Genomic DNA, 9725 nt, shown 5'->3' with positions numbered 1-9725 from the left:
CTATAACGTAAGAGTTTGTCAGCATATCACCTAAATTNAAATTAATTAATTATAAATTAATTATTTAAAAAATTAATTAATTTAAATATTAAGTATAATTTATAGGATATATACTTTCTTTATAATGCCATTACATATTTCTATTAATATAAAAAGTTTCAGAGCTTTTTATTCACTTTACTTTTTTGGGATTTTATGAACTGAAAAATGACAGTTTTCGTGAGAATGACCCATATATAAATTTTCATTTCCGATATTGTTGTCATATCAATTGGGAAAAAACGGTACCTCGACATTTTAATACTAACCTTACTTGCATTTATTGTTTACTGCAAAAGTTGAATGGAATTGTAGAGAATGGTACACTGTAAAACATTCCGGTACAACATCAAATTACGGTAACAATTAACGACTCTCAGGTTGTCAGTACATGTTACCAAGAAATCCATTTTTAACAGAATATAATATGAAGAGAAAAAATCACATATACCATAACTTTTACAGTAATATTTACCTAAAGTTTACTGAATTATACTAATTAAAAAAATATTAATGTAAAAATTGCTGAATAATATTGTACTGTAAAAATGTATATTACGGATTATGCACCCGAAGTGCTGGTACTTTATTCCGTAATTTGATTCGGAATTTTTTATAATGCAGGAACGTGTACAGAGTTTATTCAGCATAAAAATTATGTTTTTTCTTTTTACAGTGTATAGGCTTTCAATAATTTCTTTTAACAAAATTTTTCATGCAGATGCATTTTAACCCATTCACTTTTCAATTTACAAATTCATATAAGCAAAAAAGACCCAGAAAAAATTAACCAATCTGTCACACATGTATTTAGGCAATGAAAATAATTTCAAAACTGATTGATAAAAACCTTTAATCGAGTATAGATTTTCCAGTCATGTGGGACCATTCAAATAATCATTAATATGTTTTTGGTAATATTTGAGCCTATTCCTCTGGGATAGAAAACAATCTTCTTCCACGCTTACGTCCATCCAATCCTTTTCCCATTATTATGTAAGCAGTTATCTGCAGAGATACCCTGCTTTTTTTTCTTTTAATTTTCAATGTTACTATAATAATTGAATCTTAAATTTAAAAAATTTAAGATGTTAATACCGCAATAAGAACTGTGCGTTTTAGTTCATTGTACAAAATTTTGTACAAAATTTTGTTTAAAATATATGCTTATTTTTCAACTGCTGTCAAATTTCTTAACCTATGAAACTACACGAAGAAATATTTTTCAAACAATTTATTTCCTCCAGTTTAACTTTTAGTTCGAATTTTAATTTATTTTTTTTTCAAATGTAATTTTTGATACTTTTTCTATTTTTTTAAAAATCGAAATTGAAAATTTAGATACTTGCTTACGTATAATTTGTAACTCCTATCAAGAAAATATAAAGAAAGCATCTCTTAAAAATATAACTAAGCGGGAAACCTTTTTCGTACATTACACATTCAGCTTCCTAAAAATTAAAACAAAATTCTTTGGCATAAAACTGATTCAACTTTAGTCTTCAATAATTAGTTTTTTTTTTTTTTCATTTATATAAATGGAGCTAAATCTGAAACACATATTTTTGAGCATTTTCACACCAAATCTTACACCTGCTAATCTTATAAAACACCAAAAAAAAAAACTTTTTTTTTTGCAAAATTTTGTTTAAAAGTTTATCCAAGCAATCGAATTGGTATCAAAATCTTTTCACTTGACTTCCGACTTAGTAATTTGTAAAATTTCGTTAGTGCTTTTTTCTCCTCTCTTTACATTATATGACCGATAAGGCCGGGATAGCCTGGCTGGCAGGGCGCTAGGCCAATGCCCGAGAGTTCGTGGATTCGAACTTCGCCGACTGAAGTGACTGATGCACTTTAAATCTGTCGAGTCGCAAATGTCCTCCATGTTCCCATAACAGACAATACATGTGCCTGTGGAGGAGTAGGAACAGTGTGGCATTATGCAATAGAATGAATTCTTGGCCATAGATGGCGCCACTGGAAAACAAGAACAATTGCACGCCCTCTGCCTAAAACAGGCAAACGTCAACAACAACATATGATCTATAATGTGCAAACTCTTTGAATTTCATTGTAATCTGAATCCTAAAATGTATATATTAAATGCAGTCGTTATGACACAGACAGTATATTTTACAGTAAAATAAAAAGCATTCTTCGGAAAAGAATTATAACATTTATTTGGAAAAATATTTCGAAAAGCTTTAGGATACATCATCTAGCATTTGAGTTAGCGTTCGCGACTGCAAAACTTAAAAATTAAGCGGAACGGTTTTTCGCGTGCTTAAGCAAAAAATAAGGAAACAAATATATTTTCAATGTTGCTCTTGAACCTTCGCAAAAGTAATAACTTAAATTTAACGTTAGGGGTTTAAACTTCAAAATTGCTGATTCAGTAGACTACGAATGTAAATTTGAAAAATGCATTTTTGAGCAGATCTTGAACGAAACTTGGCATAACATGTTCATTAATGAATGGAAAAGACGAGTTTATAAAGATTAATGGTTTGGAACAAGAAACGTGTATTACAATTTTATTTGAAATTAAATTTGCTTCATTAAAAAATTATTTTTAATGCTGCAAAACAAAGAAAGAGTTAAAAAAAACAATAATAGATTTAAAATTCGAGATATATCCATAAATCTTTAAGAAAGAATTAAAAACTCACCAATAAGTATTTCAGATGTATGCTTATTGAAACTGAGTAGTTCTGAATAGTTATTTTCATAACATTTATATAAATTTATATATAAATTTATAAATAAATGATATAATATTGTTCGCACAAACTCTATCAAATTAATTTTTCTATCATTTTACAAATTTTGCACCTTATTAAAGAAATTATATAAAATTCTAATTAATTTCTTTATTTTTTAAAAAAAGTGTTGAATACAATATTAAATAATTTTTGTTTTAAAATGTACGATAATAATTTTTAAATGTTTTAAAAAATAGCATTTAAAAAAGAGTTATAATAATTTTAATATTATAAAAGGGTTCATTTTAAAAAAAATTGTAAAAAGTTTTAAAAACAAATTGTGTTTATCATATTATAAAATTGTGCATTTTCAAACATCAAAGAAAAAAAATTAACTACAGATTAAATCACTAAACAAGGAAAAGATTTACAAGAAAAAATAATTTAAATTACTAGACTCTGTCTCGACCGAGAATGACTTTTCCAAATTATATATTAACCTAGAAAGAATGCGAAACATATAGCAAGTTCGCAATATGTTCTTAAACTACGATTGAAAGTAGTCTTGAATGAAGAACAACTTCTTAAGGATTCAGAAATTCTTTTGCATAATAAAACGAAACATCTGCAATTTTTTTACACGTTTTTCTCTCCCAATGCTGTGTAGATTTGTGCATAAACGTCAGGTAAATTGATTCGTTCAAAGGCAGGAATTTTTACTCAGTGAATTTACAAGTTTCTCAAACTCTTCAACTAAATTTAACGCTTCAACGTGCACATCTAAATTAGAAATTAAATCATTAGTGTAGTGAGTTTGCTTTTTAATCCCGTTCGTGTTGTGTATTGCGCTCAAACGAAAACCCTAAGTATTAATAAGTTAAAGCACGGATGGACACTACATTGTAAAAAAATTTCGTGCATAACATCACCCAAAATGGTAGCAACTGCTTTACACCTAAGTCAAGTTCCACTACACCGAAAACCAAAGATAGTGCCTGGTGTAGGGAAGCATCGAGAATGTTCTTTTACACTACTTGGTGTAATGTAGCCACCAGCAATTTCGTTATTCATTAACACTAACATTTATAATTACTGTAAGATATGATACACTTAAGTCAGTAAAGTTATTTTTGTGATACAAATCAGTAACTTCGGTAAAAATCATCAACATACAAAGTAGGAATCGTTATGTATGCAATATTTCTTAAAATATAATTAGTTTGTTAATATAACTTGTAAACAGTACAGAGAACATTAAAATGCACTTGAACTAGGCTTAACAAAACCGAAGTAAATAGAAGTTAAAAATTCCACCACAACTTATTATGAATGTGAACAGCAAACTAATCATGTGAAAAGATGCTAAATATTATAAAATTATTTTACACAATTGGCATGCTCATTTTGTAAGAAGGTAACTTTCGTGAAGCTTAGAGGCCGTAAAAAAAAGTGTTGTTCTTTTGCTGTAACTTTCTTTTTTCTCTATTATTTATCCGGAATGAAACAGAGGAATATTTTTTTTTCATGAGAAAGGATTTAAGAAAAAGTTTAGAAGTTTGCCTGAGAAGCAAAGTATCGTATGGATAGTCCTTAATCCTTTCTTCGGAAAAAACACTCTTTGAGAAAGATGGATAATAAATAAAGATAAATCCTTCTTTAAAAAAGTAGGAAAACATTTGTTTATCTGAACATAGTACAGATTTTATAAAATAAAAAAATAAAAACATGTCGAATTTTGATAGATTTTCATAATGTATGAATGTAGAAAGTTGAAAATAAAATTGTAAAGTTAACCCAAACTACGTTTTTGCACCTTTATCGACGCGAATTGATATATTCGACTTATTGGAAAAGATTTTTAAGCTAAGTATATGCTATGTGGGCTAAGCCACGATAAACAGTTCATCTGAAACATTAAAAAATTTCCTATATCTATCATTCCTTAGGTATTTATAAAAAAAAATTTTGAACTTCAGAACATTTTAACAATTTCAAGATTCTTGTTACAAAAGAGACACGGAGCCAATTGGTTTCGGTTACTGAATGGAAAATTTCTAGTGTTGGTTTCCAATTAGGGGAAGAGAGGGCAAAACGGGACATCACAGTAACGAAATCTAAAGTGCGTTTTCGATAAGAAAATATTGTTGTTCTCAATACGACAAGTTTTTTCGTCAGTTCACAAGGTGTTACCGAAATGCAAGCATTGTTTTGTTTTTCTTATAACGTGTTAAAATATTTTTCCAGGTTTGTATGCTGTTATTATTTGTTTAATACATTGCAATAAATTTTTAAAATTTGTGGCACTGTAGTGTTATTATTGTACAAGCATAATGAGTAGTGAAAATTAAAATTTGTTTAAACAAATTTGCAGATAATTTTTTTAAGAAATGTACTATCCGGGCAAGATGGGACAGCCAAAGTAGAGTAAAAGTGTAATATAAAAATTAAACTCTCCGTTTTTGGCAAAAAGCATAAAAAATAAGAAAATATTAACAACAACAAAAATATGAACTAGCACATATAACTTAACAAATTTTTTTAAAAAATTATAAAAATAATTTATAATTAATTAATTGACAGACTATATTCAGATTGCTCAGAATGGGCTCATGAAGCGTGCAGTGCTTATTCCGGTTTTGGCCGCTTCTTATGCAGTAACTGTGATGTTTAGGAACGTTTTTTTGTCGATTATTCTTTTATTCTGACATTAATTTCGATGATTTTCGAAACATACAGGGTAACAAAAAAATATAGGGATCATTTTTGAATGTTTATATTTCCAAAATTTATTACATAAATTCAGCGATGCTTCTCAATATGTCGACCTCCGGCATAATAGATTTGCCTACAACGCTTCGGCCAGGATTTTAAAGCCCGAAAAATGATTTCCTGGGGGATTTTCTTCACCTCTTCTCTAATAGCTCTTTGAAGGCCTCTCAATGTAGAAATTCTTCGCTTATTCAGTTTGTTTTTCAGATGTCCTCATAGGAAATAGTCGCATGGTGCAGCATCAGGACTGTTTGGAATCCATTGTTCTGGTCTCAGGAATTGCACTTGCTGATCTGTTAGGAATTTCTGGGTGACCTTAGATGCATGCAATGGGGCAGAGTCCTGATGGAATACAGCATCACCATTAGGGTACAATCTGCAGTAATCATCCTTAAGAAAGGGCTTTAATATATTCTGTATATAATACTCAGAATTTATTTTGGCCCCAGGTTTCACAAACCGAGGTTTGGTCACACCATGTGTGGATATGCCCATCCAAACCATTACGCCTTTGGGATGAGGCACCATGGTTGATGGTGTCAAGTCTCGCCTGTTCTGCCCGCGACTAAGATATTGAACTTTAGATTTAGCATTGGTATCAGATAGATAGATCCAAGCTTCATCAGTTGTAATGAACTTTCGCCATCTGTCCCTACGGAGAAGCTTGTAGAGGGGCCATGAATGTTGTCTCCTAATCTGCACCGATCTCTCACTTAAATGATGACATTTAGGTTTTTTATGGCATTTTTTCTTCAACTTTTGTTTTAGTTGATAGCTTACAACTTGCTGACTCACGTTAAGAGCTTTAGCCATGCTTGCCTGTGTTGGTGGATCCGGTTTTGATGTCATCTTATCAAGCTTCTGCAAATCTGATTTCTTCAATTTGCTTGGCCGTCCACTTCTTTTTGGTTTTGCATTATTTTGCATCGATCCGAGTTTTGAATTCTTGATGCGACTGATATGGCTGAGTGAAATCGCAATACCTTTCTTTTTAAAATGGGTTTGTATAATCCTGTGGCTCCAGCGAAGTTCTAAAAATGCTTGTACTTGACCAATTAGCTTTTTGTCAAATTTCTTCAAAGGCATTTTTGTGATTTTATGAAATAGTATTGCAATTGAAAGTCTAATAGCAGAGCTTTAGATCAGTAAGCTATATATGTAAAAAGGTTTTAAAACTTTAGTGGTAGATAGCCACAAAAGTGATCCCTATACTTTTTTGTTACCCTGTAATTATGTGTCCCATCTTGCCCGGGTAGCCCGCGCAAGATGGGACAATGCTCTCTTTTTGTTTATGTTAAGTTTTTATTATTGAACTTTATTATTTATTTTCTGTATGAGATATGTAAGAGCAATGTTCCCACTATATGTTTACAATATAAAATTGCTCTAGTTTACTATTTTTTAAACGTTTCCTTAAGAGGTTCATCTTGCCCGCTGTTCCCCTAAGTAATAAAGAAATCATAATCGTGTTATTTTCGGACAAAAAAAATATAACAATTTTTATATATTAATAACATTTTTATATTATAGTTTAGTAGACACGAATGTGCAATGAATAAAACAATTGAGTTACTATAAATATATACTTAACGAGGTCATTTATAAAAAAGTTTGCACCTGCTGAATGCATTTCATTTTTCGTTAAAAACTAAGTGCTATTACATACTTTTTATAACAGAGTTCATGTACTAAGTTTGCAAAAGCTTTGTTTCGAAGTTATATTGTTTTCTAAAATAACTTTATAGTTTTGTTTTCTAAGTCTGAAAACTGAAGTTTTCTAATTTTTTAGCTTTGTTGTCTTCTAAAATTTGGTTCATTTAAATATTGAATGTAATAATTGAATTTTCATTTAAATATTGTAACTAGGGAAAAAATTTTATTGCATTTACACAAATACTTGATCGTGCCTGATTCGGGTATGGGGATTTCAAATCTGAAATTAGTTATGCTCCTAAAGCAACAGATATATTTTAAAATGGCATTTTTAGTCTACTTTTTGTCGAAATATACAAGTTTAAAAACATTATATATGATAGGAAGGTCGCATAAATGCTGCGACAAACGTCATGGGGAGTTAGGACACATCATTAGGATTAAAATTGTTTAGGAACCCAGGACTGGAAGCGATTTTTCAATCCAGGGGCGTTTAACAACCCGCTCTCCTGCTTTGCATTTTCTTAAATAAAATAAAAATTAATTCTTGACTTTTTTTTATTTCGGGTAACAAATTTTAAAAGAAATAAAAACTTGCTTTATAATTGCGACCAACTACAACCAACAGAAAAATCTCCACACAAAAAAGAGATCGAGTAGTTAAAAGCCGCTGGATTGTAAATTAGCTGCCCAGTAATGTCATCGCTATGACCCGTTCTAAAGCACAGTAGGAAACAGATCATAATATGGAAGCTACTTTTGTGACTTATGGTGACATTTCCGGGCGTGGGTTCCTATGCTATTAAAATCCTGATGATGTGCCTTAACTCTTGAAGCTTGTCGAAACATTTATGCGATCCACTGTTATGTATAACGTTTTTAAACTTATACATTTCGTCAAAAAATAGACTAAAAATGTCATTTAAAAAAAACTGTAGTTTGGAAAGATAAACCGATTGCAGGTTTGAAGCCACAGTTACACAAGTATCCAAGACCTGCTAAAAAATCTCATGCAATAGAAAATAAAAATAAAAAACTATTTCCTAGTATAATTTATAAACATATATTTTTATTCCAATACTAGACACCCAATAAAAATGCTAAGGCATATTAATAGGTAAAAAAAAGGTATTAAACAATAAATTTTTTAGAAAAATATTTTGTAAATATAACAATCTCTCTACATAGTCGAACACAACAGTTTTTAAGCTAATAATGACTTCGTTTTTTCCCCTTCTTTTAAACTGCTTACTGTTAAAAGTTATGGAGCGAATTTTTCTTTCGTCCCTACAATAATTCGCTCGAATGAATTTATTCGGTTTTTGAATTTCATCGGATTCAATCGTTATTGAACTGCTTTGAGTACTTCTCCATGGCAACCCACACAGTTCGGTGGTCATAAGTTATTTGATTTCTAAGCGTAATCGAATTTAACTTCAATGAGTTGTAACGCTTAGAAACTTTCTAAGGCTTCTTGTTAAAAGAGCTACCCCTCTGGCTCTAGTGGAATATTCTATTGCATAAAAAAAAATCCATATACTAATATAAATAAAAGTAAAATATTTCAAATGAATTTAACTTTTAAAGAATTTATCTTTTTTTTTAGCTTTAAACAAAAGTTTATAAATAATTAAATTGCCATATTAAGAATTAATTTAATTACTTACCCCTATTGAATTAATATATACTTTGCTTTGGCTATATTAATACAATATTAGAAAGCACTCTATTTTGGTGTTATAATCGGTTGAGCTGATGACGAGATTATATCTTTTCCTTAGTTTGTTTTTCAACTTTTTATTATATATATATATATATATAACATTGAGCAAGATGTGCTAAAACCTATTCCAGACTTGCAGAAACTTGCATGATTGAGTGTGATTTGCAGCAATCGTAAGTTTTGTTTTTATCTATCTGCATGCAATTATGGTACTACTCAAATATCCGTATTTTGAGGAACAAGAATTCAAATGCGTAAAATANTTTTTGCATATATATATATATATATATATATATATATATATAATCTCCATCTTCGAGAGGCAAAAACTTATTATATTTATTAGCGAACCATTATCGGAGTAAAGTTATCCTCATATACTCAACGGCAGAATTAATGATGTATGACAAGTATTTTTTTTTTCAATGATAGTATTTTTTGACCTCAATGTATGATTTGAGATAGATTAATGGAGTGCCGCAAAGCAGCTAATTTGTGAGAAGAAGCAGGAACTCAAAGCAATGCTGACAGATATAGCAGAATCGAAGCGTAGCAATGGTCACGCGAAGGCGTCCAATCAACCGTCGAATGCAGCTAGCATCGAAATATGAAACACAACTATGACTAAACACTTTTACTCCAATAAACCAAAATAATCGAAGCATAGCAGTGGGCACGTGAAGGCTAGTATCGGAATATATAATACACAACTATGACTAAACACTATTAGTCCGAACACCATTAAACCGAAATAATCGAAGCATAGTAGTGGGAAAAGGAAGACAAACCAATTAGTCGTTGAATGCAGCTAGCATCGGAATATGAAACACAATTAT

The sequence above is a fragment of the Parasteatoda tepidariorum genome, chromosome 9 (assembly GCF_043381705.1).
Source record: "Parasteatoda tepidariorum isolate YZ-2023 chromosome 9, CAS_Ptep_4.0, whole genome shotgun sequence".
Lineage (NCBI taxonomy): Eukaryota > Metazoa > Arthropoda > Arachnida > Araneae > Theridiidae > Parasteatoda > Parasteatoda tepidariorum.
The sequence above is the reverse complement of the archived record's forward strand: the minus strand, read 5'-3'. Positions refer to the sequence as shown.